The sequence below is a fragment of the Octopus bimaculoides genome, chromosome 22 (genome assembly GCF_046866305.1).
Source record: "Octopus bimaculoides isolate indiv1 chromosome 22, ASM4686630v1, whole genome shotgun sequence".
Lineage (NCBI taxonomy): Eukaryota > Metazoa > Mollusca > Cephalopoda > Octopoda > Octopodidae > Octopus > Octopus bimaculoides.
The window spans coordinates 1,961,737-1,984,236 of NC_142949.1; the positions used below are offsets into that span (position 1 = coordinate 1,961,737).

Here is a 22,500-nt window from a genome sequence, read left to right on the forward strand (position 1 = left end):
CCCACTGCCATATTGTAGGTGAGTGGTCGAGTATTCCACAGAAGTGTAGATTTGCAGTGATGTGTGTGTGTGTGTATATGTCTGTGTGAGTATGTGGGCGTGCGTGTGTGAGTGTGTAAAGGCTTCAGAGTGCTACAGCTAACGGGTAACCTGGTACAACCTGTTGCTTGGTCGGGTGGCGGTTGACTGACGAGGAAACCTCTCCAAGCTAGCTTTGTGAGAATGAGAATTCGAACCAAGGAGAGTCAATAATCATCCAATGATATGTAAACATATACGGTACCTGCGTACAGGTGTGTGCGTGCGTTTAAGCGTCTGTGCGTGGATGTATGTGTGTGTATGTGCACGCTCGCGTGTGTGTGTGTGTTGTTAGAAATATATATGATGGGCTTCTGCAGTGTTTGTGTCAGCTTAATTCCACTCTCAAAGTATCTTTCGGCCGTAAGAAACGACAAATGACATTTGCCCAGTTCTCCGCGGGGCGGGATCGAACCCCCCAAAACGCGGTTTCCGAGTGAACTGCATTTTCTTTTAACCATAAAGCCATACTTGCCCGCCAAACAAATGCAATGTAAAATAACTAAACCATATGGAAATTTGTAAGAATATAAAAAAGTGATGTCGTTCTTTTGCGGTTGACAAACAATTAGATTCCGTAATATTACAGAATCTTTGACAAATCTTTTGGCTAATTGTTTTATTTTAATCTCGCCTTCTTTCCAGTTGCACATACTTTACGACCAATCCCACCATGACAACCACCACTACCGCCGCCAACACCGCCACAATCGCCAGCTATACCACCACTACGGACATCGCTATGACCATCAGTATCTCTGGATCTCTCTCTTTCTCTCTGTCTTTACCTATGTACACACACACACACACACACACACACACACACACACACACACACATATAGGCACACACGAAACACACACGCACACACGCATATATATACGTATCCTATCTGTATTTGCATGTTTAAATATATATATATATATATATATATATATATATCTGTATGCATATATGTATATACATGTATATATATATATATATATATATATATATATATATATATATATATATATATATATATATATATATATATATATATATATATATATATATATATATATATATATATATATATATTATATATATATATATATATATATATATATATATATATATATATATATATATATATATATATATATATATTCATATATCTGTTTGTATGTGTTTGTATGTGTGTTTCTTCGGTAATACCCAATTAGCTACCAATACACTGCATATCCGGTATCCCCCCTCTCGCTCTCTCTCTTTCTCTCTTTCTCTCTCTCTCCCTCTCTCTCTCTCTCTCTCCTTATCTCTTTCACCTGTCTCTCACATTCTCTGAATATCAGCACGTGCAATATGCATTTCAATTTCACATAGCGATGCACATCGACAATATAGTAATTGCCTGTTTGTTGGCAAATCAACTTGATCCGTTTTTCCTTTTCCGATAATATAGAAAATTGGAGAGGTCGTGGGGGGAGAAACAATTTCTTACACGCAAACGGCTTTACATCTTCTCTTTCAATATTGCTTTATTCATCAGTGAATACGAATTCTTCTTCTTTTGCGACTTCAATTCCATTTGTTTCCTTCTAGATGCATGTGTTGCTCTTTATTTACTTATGAATTTCCACCCGCATGGTTTCGTTATTTCATTTCTATGTGTGTTTCTATCTCTGTATACGTCTGTACCTTCGTGTGTGTGTGATTGTATATACATAGATGTATGTGTGTATCAATTCCTGTTGGTGCATGCAATATATATACATACATACATATATATATATATATATATATATATATATATATATATATATATATATATATATATATATATATATATATATATATCCGCTACTGTAGGTGCATGAAATATATGTTATTGTACATATATGCATATGCACGCAAACGCACAGACACATACAAAAACACAATACATATAATCGAAAGAGAGACACATAGATAGATAGAAGGACAGACAAATAGACAGACAAACAGAGACTCAGACAAATAGATAGATAGATAGCTAGATATCTTAAGACATATTTTTTTATATTTATACTTAATTTTATATTATCTTGAGTATCAACACCACAACTACTACCACCACCACCACCACCACCACCACCGCCACCACTTCTACTACTACTACTACTACTACTACTACTACTACTACTACTACTACTACTACTACTACTACTACTACTACTCGGTTTTCTTCAATCTTTCCTGTCGCTTTCATTGTCGTTTGGCTTCCAAGTGTGTCTTTTACGTTGAATGTCTTAAATTATTTCTTTTAACGATCCACAGATTTTCCGCTTGAAATGCTGTTTCTTACCTCCTCTCACTGTGTCACTTCAGTATTCGTAGATTTATTCATTATTCCTATATTCATTCCAGTTCAATACGTAGCATCAATGGAACACCGTCCAGAAATGCAACTGGCTTAAAAAGCTTTGAAGTCCTGGAATTTTGAAAAACCCGAATTCTTTGAAAGTTGCACGCTTAGAAATATGATCCATCTCCATATTGGCTAAGTTTTTTTTCGAGTCGAGTTACTTTTACTTTTTCAAGAAAAACATAAGCAAATATCTTTAATAGGCATAGATTGGGGGTTTCTGTTGAACTGTGCGTCTAATATGAATAAAATATCTCTAAATTGACCCAGAGCTAGATCAAAGACAGGCTGCTTATACAAAGACAACACCACATATCCACCAACCACGCAATGCAATGTAGAAACCGTTGTGTTTGAAGTGATTTTGATGTCTAAGGAACCTAGTGGAGCAACGATCATAGAAAATGTGGACCTTTCCAGTACCAGATTCAACAACCAGAAGTTCTCGTTTAATATCCATGAGGGTCAAAGCGTTCGAACTGGCAGAAACGTTAACAAGCCGGGTGAAATGCTTAGCGGTATTTCGTCTGTCTTTACGTTCTGGGTTCATATTTTTTTTTTAAATCAGTATATTTAATACTTTTAATTCCAGTTAATTGCAGCCAATAAAAACGGTATCATTTTCTCAGCTATTACATTGAGACTCGTTCGAATTTACATACACACACGTTTATCGATTCAGACAATAATTCTTTTTTTCCCCCCAAACACTTAAAAAAATTGGAACAAACTATAAATTTTCGAGAGAACACATATACCTATATGAGAATTCATACGTACGTGTTGATACATACATACACACACACACACACACACACACACACACAAACACACACACACACACATCCACACAAGCACGCATACGCATATACATATATATATATACATACATATGTATGTATATATATATATATATATATATATATATATATATATATACATACATATGTATGTATATATATATATATATATATATATATATATATATATACACACACACACACACGCATATGCATACATTATATATATACATAAATGCACACCCGCCCGCACACGCACACACACACACGCATATATCAATTACTACCAGACAATTAAAGTACTGTTTGCAACTATTACTTTCTGAAGTTAATTCAAGTGTGCATATATATGTATGTACGTATGTATATATGTGTGTATGCATGTATATGTATATATGTCTACACACATACACGCACACACACACACACGTATCTTTGTGGAAATATAAATATACATACAAATATTCATGTGATAGATAGAGAGAGAGAGACGGGAGAGAAAGAGAGAGAAAGAGGGATAGAAAGAGAGGTGTAGAGAGTAAGAGAGAGAGTCAGAGAGGGCGAGAGAGCGAAAATATTTTTGCAGGTATCTGTCTGTTCATGTGGGGAGGGTGGAGTGTGTATTCACAAAACAGCCGAATACTCAGACTCATAAACACATATATCTATGATCTAAAAGTGAGGGTAAGAAAAAACAAAGAGATATCCCAAAAGATTGTCAAGAATCGCAGTGGAGTCTGTATACATATGTGTGTGTGTGTGTGTGTGTTTGAGTTTGTTTATATATGCGTATATATATATATATATATATATATGTATATATGTACACACACATATATATATACATATATATATATATATATACACATTTATATACATGTAAATATACACATACATATATATATATATATATATATATTTATATACATATGAATGTATATATATATAATATATATATATATATATATATATATATATATATATATATATATATATGTATGTATATATGTATGTATGTATGTAGATATGCATATTTATACATAGGCGTCAGTTTGTTTGTGTTTGTGCATATATCATATATATGCTTGCTTGTTTGCGAGTGCAAATCCCACGCACCCGAACTGAAGAATAATGAAAACATAACAAAGCGGCATATAGACATTTTTGTTTCAAATTTCCAGCAAATTAATGTTGCGTTACTTCAAAGAAAAACTCCAGCATTCAAGTATAATTAATTATTGAAATATCCTCAACTTAATCTAATCTCTGTAACTATCATTTTTTTTTTGTCTTTTACTACATCACTTTTTTAATCCCTCTCTCTTTCTTTCTCTCTTTGTATGTATGTTTGTATATATATATATTTGTATGCACAGATGTATAATACATATATCGATATGCATAGATATATACATACATACATGTACACAACACACACACATATATATCATTCATATCGTATTAAACATAAATACGTGTGTGTGTGTGAGTGTGTGTACATATGTGAGTGTGTGGGTCTTTTTAGATTAAACACATACACTCTTATATTCTCCAAACGCTTCTGTTTCTGCTTTCCTAGTTCTCTCTATCTATCTATCTATCTATCTATCTATCTATCTATCTATCTATCTATCTATCTATCTATCTATCTATCTCTATCTATCTATAAACGTTCCATCAAGGTACCGTTATGCCCACGGGTTATTAACGTATGCCATTTCTATCGATGCTCACCAATCAATTGGTAACTCCTTTAATATATCTGTTTATCTCTCTGTAATTATCTACCTATATCTCTCTCTCTCCCATCTTTCCTCCCCCTTCCATCTCTCTCTCTCTCCCTCTCTATCTCCCTCTCTATCTATCTATCTATCTATCTATCTATCTATCTATCTATCTTTCGACTCTTTATCTACATCTGTTGATGCAAGCAATCTTCTCTTAATAATTAATCAGATGCAGATCATTATCGTCATTAAAAATGGTTCGATGAGAGATAAATTTCTGTAATTAAAATTTTAATATAATTACCTAATTAAATGATATTCTCGAGTTGGCATCCGTTGTATTCAGTGCAATTGATAACTATTCAATTTCACTTTCCTAAGTTTACCTGTGAATACCTGAATTTAGTGACAGATAAATATATATATATAGTAAAGTATATTTGTCAATGCAACGTGGCAGTCCTACGTAAAATGATGTTACTACTTTTTAGTCGTAGAAAAAAACATTTTTTTCAGCTGGCTATTGACACATGATCTGTGTCCGTATACTATGAGCAAGGGAGTCTACAGCTCCTTTTATAACCGTCGTTGTACCTGTAGGCTTTAAAACTAGTTGTTTTTTTCTTTACGAGATCAGCAACTGTGTGTCACTTTAAAAGTACATACTGTGAGCAAGTGCGAGTGACTGCTATTTCTAGCCGGCGGTAGTCCTGTACTGATAAAGGGAAATTACCCAGAAACCATTGGTCCACAAGTGTCACTATGGCTAGAAATGGAGCGGTAGACTCCCTTGCTCTCAGTATACGGACACAGATCATGTGTCGATAGCCACGTTGCGTTGGCAAATATACTTTACTGTACGGTATTGGTACTACATATTTCTAGATCAGAGATTTAAAACTAGTTGCTTATCTTTTCATATATATATATACAGTATTGTATTATCTGTATGTGTGTATATATATATATATATATATTGCTCAAACAGAAATACAGAATCACTTGACTTCTACAAGAAATAACTGAAAGGATTGTGAATCTCGTAGAATGGCAATATCCTGAAACCTTTGAAAGGTTTCTGATAATTGGTGAAAATTAAAGTAATTTGCAGAGACCTTTCGAGGCCCAGAGCAAGATAAATCATAGCAGGTCACTGAACATTCAGATTTGAGTGCAAATTTCTTGTCATATGGAAAAGGCTGAAAGGAAAGATTTCATGGAGATATTTAAATCTTATTTGAATGTTCGATGTATTGTGCAGCTTTCATATTACTAGTTGGAACCCACTTTCAATTCCCACAAAATGGCAATCATAACCGGATTGAGAGAACGAACATTTGATGTTGGAAGGAAGTAGTTATAGAAATTAATGAAATGTATGTGTAATACCTGTAAGGATACTGAAAATTATTAAAGGAAGTTTCGGATACAGGCAAACCGTTTCTTATGAAAGGGAACAGAGAGAACAGATAAGAAAAAGAATTTTAAAAAGCAAGAAAATAGTTAGGTGGGGAAGAAACCATGCGTTGTAATACAAGAGTTATGGTAATAATGGATTAAGGAAGTGGTCAGTTAGATAAGAGGTTGCTAAGAAGATGAGAGGTTGGAGAAGGGTGGTAGGTAAAGATGTCGAACAAACGTAAAAATACTATTAAATAGCAACAGAGCCTGTGTTTGTATGTGTTTATTAGTGTATGTGTATATCGCTGTTTCTGTGTGTGTATGTGCTTTCGTGCAACTGTGTATGTGTGTGTATGTGTATATGGGTGTATATACAATTGTACATATGTAGCTACAAGATTGTTCATGTATAAGTCTTTGAGTTGAAGAACCGAGTGCTGTGGTGCTTCATATCAACTTTCCTTGTTCTGCTTTTAGTTAGGAGAGATTTTATTGAAATTACTGAGTTTCAGCATCCAACACATGGTACCCATGATACCGAGGAGTAGTTTTCTTAGTTTCAAACCCTACACCATCTCACCTCGCATTGAGTCGCCTAAGTTGGTTCTTCTTTCTCTTCTCTCCTAAAGGTAGATTCGGGCTTGATAGATCTGACAACCTAGAAATGACAGCCAAATCTCTCAAACGTCTCAACTTACTGTCTTTCAACTTGAAAAAGAAAACATGAAATTATACGATACAAGATATCCTAATAAAGAGAGGGTGATCACAGCTGGAACGAATTTGATCACAGATCTGTTAGATTAGATTTGATGTCGGTCGAAACAAAAGCAAATAATCGGACAGAAAATCTGATGTTGCGTTAAACTAAATACAACATGCACAAACATAGATAAGGGAACGCTTTGTAAATATTTGAATATTATTTAAGTATTTCCACTAACTTAAGAAATTGATTTACAGATAGCATGCAAGATTCATTTCATTGGCAATTAGTTAACCATAACACACTGCAACACCAAACTATCAATTAATTTAAATATATTCTATTTACATCCACTTTGGGACCGGGTGGAGTTCGAAACTTTGTTAGGTATTATCCGGTTGGTATATTTTCAAAGTCTCTTATTCTGCACAGTTTTGCTGATTTAATTTAATGAACTCTTTCTCTTATATAATGTTTTTTCTCTTTTTTTGATATTTTTTTGTTTTTGATTTCGTTTCCCATTTCACGAAACTATGACAAGACTTACTCATTTTATATATGTATTTTTCAAATTTTACGTTATTTTTTCCCCTTTTTATTTTAATTTTACTTATTTGTTTATTTTCTCTTAAGTCTGATGGGGAAGGATGACTCCATCAGAATCAATATCTATTTCCATCGATGTTCTTATTGCTAATAAATAGATTAGTTTACACAATCCGTTGATATTCAGGTAATTTGTTACCGTGGACGGGATTTCTTGCAGAGACCTGTTATATTTATTTAACGTTTCACAAAACTGCTTGTTTTATCTGTAGCTCAGGCAGGAATTTACGTTAATCCATCTTCAATAATCCATCTTCATCGACTTTGTTATACTTTCTCGTACTTTTCTTTATTTTTCATTGTTTGTTATATCCTCCTCCTCCTCAATATTGACTTAGATATGTTGTGGTGTGTATTTCTATTCTGTTGGTTGCTAAGTGTGAAATATCGAAGACATACTTTTGTTACGGTTGTGTATTTGGGTTAATGATCCTTCAATAATCTACGTTTTCAATTTAATTTCTAGTTCTGTCTTCGTCCTGCCTGTTTCTTGCTTTCCTATTATGATATGCTTGTTTGTCGTGTGTTGCGCCCCGTACTATTTTCATTGTATTCTCGGCGCTCATTTATTTTATGTGTGGTCGTTTCTGTTCTATTGATTTCATTCTTTTTAAAGCCTTTTACATATTCTACATATATTGTGTTTTGTAATGAGGCTTTTATTAGTTTGTGGTAGAGTAATTTTATTATGAGTAGTAATGACATTACTATTACTACTGCTACTACTACTATTGTTATTATTACTATTATTATTACTATCATATTCACAATAATTGTTGACAATCAACAGTGTATTTTCACCGGTGTAAGTGGTAACCCCAAAATTCCGAGTTCGATCCCAAGCAGTGACCTGAACATTAATAATAATAATAATAACAACAACAACATCGAAAAATACCTTAGGAATGAGAGACCAGGTTCGAAATTTCCCCAAGACACCTGAAGAAGGCTGGAGAGTATATCAGCCGAAACGTTGTGTTAACATCAAACAAGATGAGGACAAATATCCGTCGAATGTAAATAATGTACATAATTCCTCATCTCTTAAATATAGAACTGTAAGAAGGAAAATTGTTCATTTAAATCGGTCAGTGACCAGGTTCCGAATTTTTCCTTAACTGAGAGGATACATGTTGTGCACGGGTGCCGGACACAGATAAACAGGTGTGAGAACGGAGAGTTTTGTTGCAGTAGAGGATAGTAGTTTGGCCTGAGAAGAGCAGTAAAACAGTACGCATATTATTGCAATGTCATGACTTATGTCAGCGATGTAACGGCCAGCATAAAAGTTATTCATAACGCAGGATAAAATGCTGATAATTTAGAGAGAGATTTTTGTTTCGTGGGAAACTGTAATGTACAGCCGGTGATGGTGTATCGTTGTTGATATAGGGAGAAATGTCGCATCTTAGGCGAGCACATTTAAGAGCATTTGTTGTATATAACCGGGTGACGTTTCTTTGTTGAAGGTGGGGGTGATGGTGGTGGTAGTAGTAGGAGTAGTAGTGATGGTGATGGTGAGGTAGTAGTAGTAGTAGTAGTAGTACTAATGATTGTGGTGGTGAGGTAGTAGTAGTAGTAGTAGTAGTAGGGATGGTGGTGATGAGATAGTAGTAGGAGGAGGAGGGGAAGAAGAAGAAGAAGAAGAATGTCTGATTATTGAAGGGAATGGAAAGGGAAGAAGGCATGAGAATTATTGTTTTGAGAAAAGTGGGAAGAAGAGAACGAACAGAGGAAGAATGAATAAGAATCGGTTTATTCGAAGATAAAGAATGATAAAGCATTCAGGAATAAACGGAAATGAAGGAAACCGAAATGCATGAAAGGGAAAAGAAAATTCACGGAGAAGGGAAAATAGCAAGAAAAAGTGATTGAAAGAAAGTTAGCAAGTGTGGAGGAAATTACGATTTGAAAAAAGGATAGAGCCGAAATGCAAAATGCGATTGTGCAGGAATGGCTACCAGTAGAAGCGAAAAGTTCAAATTCAAATTCTTCAATGGAAGCAACAGACCAAATAAGAAGACGATAAGTAATGCGATCGAATAAATGGAATGAAAGGAGATATTTTTTAATAGTTGAAGAAGAAAAAAAGCCATCGAGAAATAAATTTGAAGATATATTTCTGGGAACGTGCCTACGAGAACATGATAATTTGGTTCTTTAATTTAATTCATGCAAGAACTAAAATAACATTAAATTTCTTTCAGTTGAAGTCAGACTAAGCAAAATATTCAACGAGAGAAAACATGTTGGTAGGACGACACGCGTGCCCTGAGATGCAAATTTAGATGTATACATATATATACATACATCTTTAGATTTTTCAATACAAATGGTTCAATGAAGAAATGGCAAAATACCCTCAGAAAACGGAGTAAAAAATATGGGTAGCAAGCTGCCACAGTGAAACGAACAACAAACCCTTGCAACTGCTGCGATAATTATTAATCCGTAATGGAACAGTAAATGTGTAGTTTTAAAGGAAATGAAAATAAAATTTCGTATTGACACTTGTCAATCATGTCAGTCGTCAGGTATGTATGCGTAGATCTGTGAGTGTTTAATAACGTATCGTGATAATATGTCTGTATTTTCGTATGTAGTGTAAATTAATCCCCCAAAAATTACAGTATCGAAATGTAATTGTTTCCGTTTTGATACTGAAATAGTGGAAAAGTTTCATTTTTAAAGTGAAAGTATTTGGCATGAGTGTTTTTGTTTCACTTTTGACACGTAATACTTAAATAGTGGAGGAGATATTATGTTGCTGTGGGCTCGAACTATGGAAGAATTTAAAATGTTTTTTGACTAAAACACAACCGGGAACCTAGGTAATGCATGTATAAAATTGGAATGAAATTGGTTGTGTAGTTCTGGAGTTTTAGGGATTCACACAGACACATAGACATACATTCTCATTTATATATATATAAATATATAGATATACATATCTATATCTACCTCTTTTAATACATACATGTATGTGTGTGTGTTTGTGTGTATGCGCATGCGTGTATTCGTATATATATGTCTGTGTGTGAGCTTATGTGTGTACGTGTATATAAACGAAAATAGATTTTTCACATTTCTCTAACATTACATGTATTGTTTCGTATATTCTAATTTATTTCAAATATTATTTTGTGTTAAAGAAAATAATATGATAATAAAATTCGTCTATTGTTCCTTGTTCCCATATAAACATACATTTTGCTTTGCTCTCCACAAACTTAACGTTCTGTGTCACCCTTTCTATCACTTTCTCAGTTTTCAGTTTTTTTTAATATTTGCACATGATCCTATTTTTTAACAAACATTTCGTTAGGATATTCAAAGAAATATACATACATACATACATACACACACACACACACACACACACACACACACACACACACACACACACACACACACACACACACATATATATATATATATATATATATACTTATATATACATGTATGTGAGTGTCAACTATGTATGTATATGTATATACATATACATGTACATGCATATATATATCTACATATAAACATACAGACACGCATACATATATATATACGTATGAATACGAAAAATTGCATAAACTGTGATAGATGGGCAAACAGACAAATAGAAAGTGATAGAAATGGAAAGAGATAGTTCACCGCCATATTCGGAAAAACAACGTTTCGACGATTATAAATATATATATACATGTATTTATATATGTATGAACATGTATGTATAAATATATATCATTGGATGTGTGTCAATTTATTTGCGTAAAATAATGAATAAACTTAGATGCCGTAACTTCGACTGCATGAATAACATCCATTAAATGCATTTACATATATACTTACACACACACATATATATATGTAAATATACACATATATATGTATATATACATATATATATGTTTATGTATATATACATATACTGGTATATACACATATGTATAGATATATGTACATGTATATGTGTACATGTATATTTACATGCATATATGCATAAATATATATATAAGTATGAATTTACATATATATATTTATCCTGTAAGTTTTTCTTTTTCTGTGTATTTATTTTTCAGTTAAAGATTTCTTATATTTTGATTTAAATAAATGTGTCGTTTCATTTCACTTTTAGAGAAGCCATTAACGGCGTTATGTGTTTTATTGCTTATTGGTTTTCTCATAAAGAAATATTCGCTCCCTATGTCATTCAACAGCACAACTAATTGGCCATTTGATAATGAAAAATAATATATTTAAACATACAATAATAAAATAGCCATACATATATGTATATGTTTGCATATGTGCATATATAAATGTGTGTGTGGGAGCACATTGGTACACACGTATGTCAGTGTGTGCTTGGTGGGGTGTTCAATTTACTGCTAAATTATATATTTGTTGTTGGCGTTTCCCTAGTTGTTGTTATTGCCGTTGACAATATGGTATTTATTGTCCTTTCGAAATAGGCTTAAATCTCATTTATGTTATGTGTGTATGTGTGAGTGTTTATGTTGTATGTGTACGTGTTTGCATACATGCATGTAGGTATATATGCATTTATATACGCGTATACATACATGCATACACACATACATGCATAAATACATACATACATACATACATACATACATACAAATATATGTATGTATATATATGAAAATAGCTATTTGCTTCAACAACCATGTTTGATTCGTTACTTTTCGTCTTTTCTTGTTTATTTTGATATTAGGAGTGCATTGTTGATTGTAAATTTGAACTAAACAGCAGGTATGGCGCCATTTTGTTTTCAGTAATTTTATCTACGTGCATAAACAGAATTATTTAATGAAATTTCATACCTTCATTTTTCATTGTTTTTTTATTTTTATTTTTTAATTCCTCATCATAAATGAGACTGCATAAACATGTTCATTACTAGAATGGAAAATGCGGGTGCAGAATCCTAGAATATTCTTAACTATCGAACCTGGAAAAGAACAGAACAACGGTAATTAAACCTGGAAAAGTACAGGACAATAAGAAAGGAAGCTAAAATATTGCTGATGAAGTTAAAATTTAAAAACTAAAATAGCAATATATGACCTTTTATATTTTTTTATTTTTATTCAAAAGTTACTTAAGAATTAGAATACTCATGAAGCTACTTATTTTCAATTTTAGGAGAAAGACTAATTTACCTTCAAGTTTACCTATTCAAAATTTGATATTGCAAATTTATATATTTTTTAAAATAATCACATGATAGCAATTTTATTGGCAATTATAATCATTAAGTGTTGTAAAGCAAGCTAAGCAGTCATTTCTACATTTTGCACTCAATTTATTCATCAGCTTTAATTAAAAAAAATATTATTGCAGTTGTAGATAAAACATACGTTTTTTTCATCTAAGGCAAACTTTAAAAAAATTAATTCATTTGTTTCTTTAATAAAACATTTTGTTTTACTATTTTTTACACTGTTGAATTACACAAAACACAAGATCTGTGATTTAATTCTTTTTTGGATAATGAGTTTTCTTTAAGAAATTTGTGAAAATAAAAGCAAAAAATATTAAAAAGAACAAAACACTGCATACACTATTTGATGAACAATTTCAGAAATAAATTTAGCAGCAATATTTTGAGATTTGTTTTCTCCTGTACTTTTCCTGGTTTAAAAACTGCTTGTTCTGTACTTTTCCAGGTTCAAGACTTAAAGTATTCTAGGATTCTGCGACCGTATTCTTCATTCTGGTCCACTTTTTACCAACGATTCTGTTATTATAATTGGTTATATTTACTTTTATAATTGAGAAAATTATACCATTGTAACTATTTTTTAAATGTGGAATTTGCTTAAATTTAGAAATTTTGTTTTCACCTAAGAACAACTAAGGGTTAGTAGCGGCATATTTGTTACAAATAAATATATTTTAAAACAAGTTTTACTGAAAAATAATATTATCTTTTAATTAAATGATTACTGATTAGTTTTTGTAATGAGTGAATTTTTTGTTCTATTATATTAATAAAATAATATTTTTCTCTTAAAAAGACAAAATTATTTTGAATTCTTAAAATTATCACCTTTTTCTCAATCATTAAAAGCCTCGCAACATTTGTTGTAATTAATATTTCTTGACAAATATTTCACCATTATATTCTTCTCAAGGATCTCTTTCATCTGAATTAGATCACAAGCGCAGAATAGCTGTGATAAACAGCTGCGAAGATTGGGTAAATACATTAAGAAAAGGGAGAATAAAAGTGAGCAGTGAAACGCCAGCGTATCGAACTCCGTACCTTTCATACACTCTGGGTAAAGGTTCTATGCAATTAACCTAATCGAACAATGAACTTTCTTTTATAACGCTAAATATCTTTAAAAAAAAAAAAAAAAAAAAAAATTTTAAATGATCACCTTTTTCCCGTTATTTAAAGCCACACTACAGTTTTTCTTTGTAGGTAATTTTCTTTGACGAGGTCTTCACCATAGGATTCTTCTCATAGAGATGAGTTCTGAGTTCAAATTCTACCGTGATCGACTTTGCCTTTCATCCTTTCGAGATCGATGAAATAAATACCAATCAAGCACTGTTGTCTATGTAATCGACTGATTCTCACTCCCCCGAAATTACTGGCTTTTAAAAACTGGGGGCTGGCAGAACCGTTAGCACGCCAGGCAAAATGCTGGGCGGCGATTTTTCCGTTCTGAGTTCAAATACCGCCGAAGACGGCCTTGTCTGTTACCCTTGAAGTATGTCCAAAACATATTTAAACTAACCTAAAGTTTGCATATTAACGATATGATTTATGCTGATTTGAACACCTTACATGAACACCCTAATACTTTTATATCCTTAAACATGTTTTATATTTTAATCCATTTATATTTACTACACGCATGGATAGAAGATGAACGAATAGAGGTATTTGAAACTAAACAATAACATACAATTTATCTTTACATTGCGAGCGAACAAGATGAAAGAAAACGAAGAATTCAGAAATCCAACAATATCTCTGACGCTTCTCATTTGATTTCTTCAACGTCTATTGTTCCAAAAGATTCAAGAATCAGTGGATTTGCCGCCGGAAACTATGTGTATGAATGAAAGTCTTAATTTTACCTCACGTTTATTTAAGTCAAAATATGGAACGATAACGAACTAGGAGGTAACTCCTGAAGATACATATATGTGATGCATATATGTATGCATATATGTGTCCGAGTGTGAGTGTGTGCGTGAGTGTGTGTGTGTATGTTTGTGTGTGCATATATATATATATATATATATATATATACATATATATGTATGTCTATATTAATGCATATATATGAGTGTATACCTACATGCATATTTCCATATGTATATATATAAACCATATTATTATTAATAAATGCATATGTGTAAAAATACATTTTCATGCATAAGTGTGTGTATATATATACGTGTGTGTGTGTCTATACATACTTATGGCTTCATATACTCATATACACATACATGCGCATACTAACACACTGTGTTTATACATTCAAATATACATATAAGTACATACAATACATATATTATGCACACACACATACACACACACTAGCATTTATGTATGTGTCTGTATAAGTTAGTGTCAGCAACGATAATCTTCCTAGCGAATGGTTCCTTAATTCCATGGTTAACATCAGAACTAATGCAGTCGCTTTTGCTTAACGAGATGTTATGACTTACAATATAAATATACTCCACTAGTAGCAAAGTTTTAAACTTTGATGATAATAGCTATTGGGAAAATTCTTGAGAATTGCTAGTCTCTGAGAGGCCAATTACAGTCTATCCTTAAAGATGAGCTCAGGAGTCAGTTATCCACTCTAATATGGTAGTTCTCGACACGACACTTAATTTTCAATATCTAAAATTTACGGGTTATCATACTAATGATTTTTACTAACGGTAACGTTGATATAAAGAAACTACAAAGAAATGAGTCTATTACGTCAAGACCCTTCGTGTTTTTAATATTTTTTAGCCCCGGGTTGGCGTTGATTAAGAAGACCTATGATCAGATATGTTCTAGATTTGATCACACATTTTTTTTTCTTTATTTTGTTGTTACTGCTGTTGTTGTTATTCTTGCTTTCTACGCCTACGTTGTTTAATGAATCGTCTTCATTTTTGAATAACAGTTGCTGAAACAGTAGAGAAATATTTGCGCTAAAGATCCATGTTCTTACCATTATTGTTGGTATTTAGCTCCGACTCTGCACTGATTGAACAGACCTATCATCTGTGATAAAATAGGTTCCACTTGTGACCATCTTGTTAATCTATTATTCTTTCATATATATATATAATAGGCAAAGGCGTGTGGTAGGTAGTCTGCTTCACAACTACATGGTTGTGGGTTCAGTTCCACTGCGTGGCACACTGAACAAGTTTTTTTTTTACTGTAACTGTGTATATAAATCCTGAAGCAGCTCTCTCCCCTTAAGTAGAACAGTCTCTCTCATGTTTTAGTAATCTCTCTCTATATATATATATAAGCAACGATAAGCAGAATCAGTAGTTTCTAGTAAAATAATCACATCATTTTATCATTATAAATGTGATATTCAATGAAAACGTTATTGTTAGTCTAATATTGATAAACATTGTTAGTTTAATATTAACTAAACATATCATTGCTGCTTGTCTACTATTACTATTGGTTTAACACAAAGTTAATTCTTCCTTATTAGTCTAATACGAAATTAGTAGGCCATTCTTAGTCTAATATTGATTTCAAACACTATTGGTAGCTTAACATTAACTAAATCCATCATCGCTGGTCTAACATCATTCGTGGTTTAATACTAACTACATCATTGTTGCTCTTCTTTCAATAAAGCAGGTTTAACTCTCAGACGTTCACAGTGAATAATTGCTGTTTCTGGTTAATTGTTCAATAAATCTTAAACAAATACTGCCAATGACTTATAAATATACAAGGAGATCTCTAAATAATTAACTGTTAGTAACGAATTAGATTTTAACTGATTTTGGTCGTTTTATTTCTTAATTGACTCATTTGCAAACATGAACTCATTAAATCCTTTATTATGGATGGCTATTTAAATATTCGAGGAATAATTAATTTGGAAGAAACGTTATAGCATAAGCTTACACCATATTGAATGTTTTTTTGTCTTGGTTTTGATTTCAAAGCCTTCTGTGTCTGTCTGCTTTCCTTCCATTTAGCTCATATTAATTTTATCATCTATTGTTTCATTTCAAGGAGTGTTCCCTATTTTGGGATTGTTAAGATAAATTAACACGAGGTGCAGTATCTTCAATCGACTCGACATCTTTAATCCTCTCTCCTTTTGTTCTTCATATCCAGAAAATCTCAATAGATACTGAATTTCGGTTCATTTTCTTCTTCCTTTTTTTAAAATTTGGAGGCATTTTAAAATGTATTTAATATTCAAATATCGTTTAAAGATTTGAAAACAATAAGGCAGCGAGCTGGTAGGATCGTCAGCATGCTAAACACACTGCTTAGCTGCACTTCATCTGTCAAAAGGAAGAATTATTTAAGATTGATGAATAGGAATTTCGTCATGTGTTTACATGAGCAAACTTTTTCATCCCTAGTATTAACCAAATTACCCAGGGTGTCCAGAATGTAAAACCATATAAGGTCACAAATATCAGCGTTGTCATATGACCCCGTCACGACGTCGAAGGAGCCTTCAGGGTCAGTTCGTTTGACCCAGTTCGAATCCTGGTTGAACCGCAGCGTTTTCCTAGCGTGCATAATTATATCTATTTCTCCATCGCTTATGTTGGTAATTCGTCTAGCATATACGAATGCCCTATCAAGTAACATATCAATGGATAAAAGTCTACTATATCGAATTGTATGAACTTAACTCTAAAAGTGCTTCGTTTGGCCTCAAACCAATGTAACACCTCGATTGTTTTACGCCATAAAGAGAAATTAGACGCCTTCCTTGTGTCTTTATTAATCCTTCTTAGCATGGGTTTACTCAACAGTCCGATTTTGGATTTGGCAGGGTTAATCAAGCGGCACTTAGGGTTGGAAGCGAAGTTCGGTTCGTGATCTTCGATAGTTATAAAAGCATTACGTTAAGCTAGTATTTCAACTATGTCGGTGATGCCTAGGTCGGTAGCTATTCGTTTAGCCTCATTATTGATGCGATCATAGGCGTGTGGTGCGGCCCGTCTATATTTTTGTGTGATGTTGTTCTCTAAGAGCCTGTTGTAGAGGTCATTATATATCTTATAATAGTTATTTGTCTTATCTGAGAATAGTAGGGTTCTATCTGTATTCTTAAGGAGGTGTATATCGGATCTAAATCTACGTTAAAAGGTGAATGAGGACTTACGGAATCTAAGGTTTGGTATAATACCCAGCAAGTCTGTTTCGAAAGCTTCGAGTTCTTTGATCTTGGATAGGAATCTTCTAGACCTGATGTTAAAGCGGTCTTTGTCCGAATGTGGTGCAACTTGGTCGAAGAAAAAAGCTTTCCACGTCATGCGTCTTATAATATCTTTCGAAGTAGCATTCTTTTGTACAGTTCATTTGATGGTGTAGGAATATTTTTAAAGGAATATCCGGTGCTGTGTAAATCCATTAATGCGAAGAATATTACAGATATTTTATGGTTATGCAGAAGCGCCCAACCGGCGGTGGAGTTGTGAGAAATGGACCTGATAGCGGTCTGTTATCATACACTTTGTGACCGGCGGGGAGCAAAGAAACTTCGTTATAAGATCATAAATCAGAAAAAGAGCATACCCTATAAAATAGAGAGCAAATGTTTATGTCTGTATGTGTAAAGTAACAGTTTCATATATACAGATTGTCAGGCAGATACATACATAGAGTGAGAGGGTTGCATATATTATGTATATATGTGTGACATATGTCTGCGTTTGTGTAGGTATTTCTGAAAAGCTTTTGCTTTTTTAAACCAGTTGAGAACTCTAGATATAAAAATATATAAAACATCATACATAAGTTATGTGTATATAGCAGATACCTTATTTGTTATCAATATTCAATTTCCTAATACCTTTAATACTCGCTGAAATAGTAGCCTTAATAATCCCCACTTAATAACATGAAAGTAGCCGAAATCTGCATTAAAAGACTGCTTGCCCTATGTACGGAAATTTGTCCTCCACTTTGTTCTCCAAATGGCAACCGAAACAGCACGGCGTTTGGGCTGAACTGATGTCGACGTTCACATTAAAATTCATATTGCTTAGTGCATTCACCGTGCGTATCCAAATCAGCCTACCACTCTAAAATAGGTGCAATCATCTGAAAAGGTGTCGCAGTTCCTCTCAATCCAATTTTATTCATAGCAGTGAAGTTGTTCCAGCATTACAGTAGAAAATATTTCTTTCAGATATCATAAAGTAGGATAGAATTCAGAATTGCATGATTTTGAATTGAACATTAGATTTCAATCAAATATTTTTTAATCTAATCACTTTCGAAATTCAATAATTTTCATCTGAATCACACTTTTAGATTAATCATTTACATGTGATGAAAATTATTCAATTTAAGAACTGAATTACATAACACTTCTCGCTAAAGTAACGCACTTCACTGTCTCACATTGAGGCAATATTAACTGATAAAACAAATATTGATTTCAAAATTTGGCACATGGCCAGCAATTCCGGGTGAGGGGATCGATCGATTACATCGACCCCAGTGCTTGGCTGTTACTTATTTTATCGACCGCGAAAGGAATTTGAACTCAGAACTCAAAAAAGGACAAAACGCCGTGAAGCATTTTGTCCGACCTGGTCACAATTCAGTCAGCTCTCCGCCTTTGATAATATTAATATTAGCTTCAAATTTCGACACAAGGCCAGCAATTTCGGAGGAGGGGGAAAGTGCTCAAGTGGTACTTATTTTATCGATCCAAAAAGGACGAAAGACAAAGTCGACCTCAGCTGAATTTAAACTCAACGCAGACGGACGAAATACTGCTATGCATTTTGCCCGGCGCACTAACGACCTTGCCAGCTCATTGCCCTCCGCTTCTCGATAATATAAATATTAATGCGATGAATTGACTCATAGTACAAATATTAAGATGTCGGGTTACTAACGGCACCGAGAGCGGATTCGATCCAGCGAAGTCCAAATAGAAAGGGTGGCGTCTTCGTTGTTGGAGACATAATGAAAGCGTGTCTGTATCATTTATTTTGGAAACCGAAGCTTCGAGATACAGTGTGCTATTGATCAACACGAATGATATAAGAGAAATAGCGTGATAATATACAAGCACAAATACTTCCCAAAACACATCAGGATGTAATAGATCGCAAAATAGAAAATGTTCAGAATTTCATTTAATATTCGTTTCCATTTATTCACGTAAAAAGAAAACACTAGATATTTTCATTGCAACAGTAACATGTTGCAAAACAAAGGTGTAAGCACGGAAAACGGCTATTTTCGAAGTTATTATTCTTAATGGAAAATATGAATGGATTTTTCTTAAACTACGTTTATACACACACACACACACACACACACACACACACACACACACACACACATATATATATGGTGTTTGGACGGTTAACTAAATTATGTATAGTTCTTAGTATATTTCATTGACGAAGGCAGAGTATTTTTATACAGAACCAGACAACCAGGATCTGGAATTATCCATTGTTTTACTCGTTTATTTATCTATTTGTCTTTTCATCTTGTTCTGTACTGGATACATGATGTGGTTTTAGAGTCAGGTTTTCACTGCTATTTCAAGCATGGTGGTATCTCTTACATACCCTTATTTATAATTTTAATAATAATTATAGCCTATAAGGTTTTTTTCTCTCCATGCTACCACTTGATTTAATCGTTATTTAAATAACGGTCTGGCTTTCGGTGCGAATGATTTTTTATACGGCACCGAATTTACAATCATGTAAATAATGATAATCGTATTTTTATATAAGATTAAAGCTTATGGCGATCACCGTGCAATGACTAAAGAAAATAGTATAATAAAGGGGCATATAAGCCCTCCACAGAATAAAGAAAGCTTTCCTATCCGCGTCGAAGGCTTTCCTATTCCACGCGGATAGCAAACTCTTCTTTATTCTGTCGAGGGCTTATATGCCCCTTTATTATATTATTTTCCTTAGTCATTGCACTGTGATCACCATAAGCTTTAAGCTTATATAGAAATGCCATTATATATATATATATATATATATATATATATATATATATATATATACTATATTTTACGAGAATAGTGATGGCAGTGACTTCGATGTTTCGAACTGTTATCCTTTATCAGACTGTCCGATGAAGGTTAGTGGGCCAGAACTTCAAAGTCACTGTTACTGCTATTCTTTTAAAATTATGACATGTACATCTTGTAAAAGTATTGAGTAATGTTTTAAATTGGATTTTTTTTATGATAATGTGACATAAAAACAAACAAAATTCAAAATGTGAAATCGTTAGTCGCAGACAAGATCTTTTTTGCAAATCAATCAAAATTTAATACAGATTTAGAAATTTAGAAATTGCTTCAAAAGGTATTTCCCGAGAGATTTCTAAATAGAAACAAGTTATATAACCAAAAATAAGAAAAATAAAAGATTAGACGGAAATTAAAGAAATTTTCGCCTACAGTTAAATCAATCGCTGTATTATATAATAAACCGAGACGTTGGTACTGCAGTTAACTATTGTTGCAAAAATTTCAATCTTTATCTAAACTTAGTTTCATTTCGTTTATTGTTATTTATATTATTATTATTATTATTATTATTATTATTATTATTATTATTATTACTATTGTTATTATTATGTTCTATTTATCACAGGTTTGTTGGAGCTCCTGGAGTCTTGCGTGTGTACCGGGCTTACTATCTGCAGCTTATGGTACCATTGCTATTCGTCGTACTTTTCAGCTAACTAATACTTTCCTGATTATTCTGGCCGTGCCGAGGAGGCAAAACTTTCGTAATAGTGTTACTGCGCACTATATTCCAATTTCCTTCTTCTTCTTCTTCTTCTTCTTCTTCTTCTTCTTCTTCTTCTTCTTCTTCTTCTTCTTCTTCTTCTTCTTCTTCTTCTTCTTCTTCTTTCATACATACATACATACATACATACATACATACATACATACATACATACACACATGCATGCATGTTTGCATGCATGTATACATACACATGGGTTGTTTCTCTCCAGTCCTCTAGTTTCGTGTGGTGTTTTGGAACCCCAGTTCCTGATGTTGCGCGTATTTATCATTCCTGATAATTGCTGCTCCATCACTGAAAAGAAATCTCTTCCGAAGGAAGCCGTCATCTGAATCTAATCGCGGTAACATATTCAGATCAAATTTGGTGTTTGTCATTTGCTTGAAATGCTTGCAAACGTTACACTTTCAAAGCATAAAGCCTCAGTTTCTTGTGAAAAATGTTGTGAACGTGGTAAACTTACCTGTCAACTTGCATTACAAATGGACTAAGTATGACTACGATGAAATCCTGCTCAAATTCGCAGTTCTTCCACAGATGTCCTTGCTCACCCAGCGCCTGTTTTCTGTAGGACTCTTCTTGTTTTCATAAACATTTTATGACATGTGCGGATGTTAACACATACTTTGTACGGTAATTTCGCTGGACTTGAGTGTCTAATGTGGTCTCTATGAACCAAGATGCACATTGCGCTTTCTCTTGCGTTGTGACTTTCGTTAAAAGTCAGGGGTAATGATAACCTTTTAAAGACAAACGAAATATTAAAACAATTGATTGATGGGT

General features: G+C 33.1%; 1 long non-coding RNA gene across 10 annotated transcripts in view; it reads right to left on the reverse strand.

The window, feature by feature from the left end:
* The window catches only part of LOC106880046 (uncharacterized), a 116,529-nt gene that overhangs the window by 43,697 nt on the left and 50,332 nt on the right, over positions 1 to 22,500 (reverse strand). For 6 of the 10 annotated variants that reach the window (XR_016237977.1, XR_016237976.1, XR_016237975.1 and 3 more), the window contains 3 exons: positions 22,181 to 22,457; positions 18,072 to 18,306; positions 12,546 to 12,673 (listed from right to left, as the gene is read on the reverse strand). This is a non-coding gene — a long non-coding RNA (uncharacterized LOC106880046). The other 4 variants (XR_016237978.1, XR_016237979.1, XR_001410699.3 and 1 more) reach the window with 4 other exon arrangements.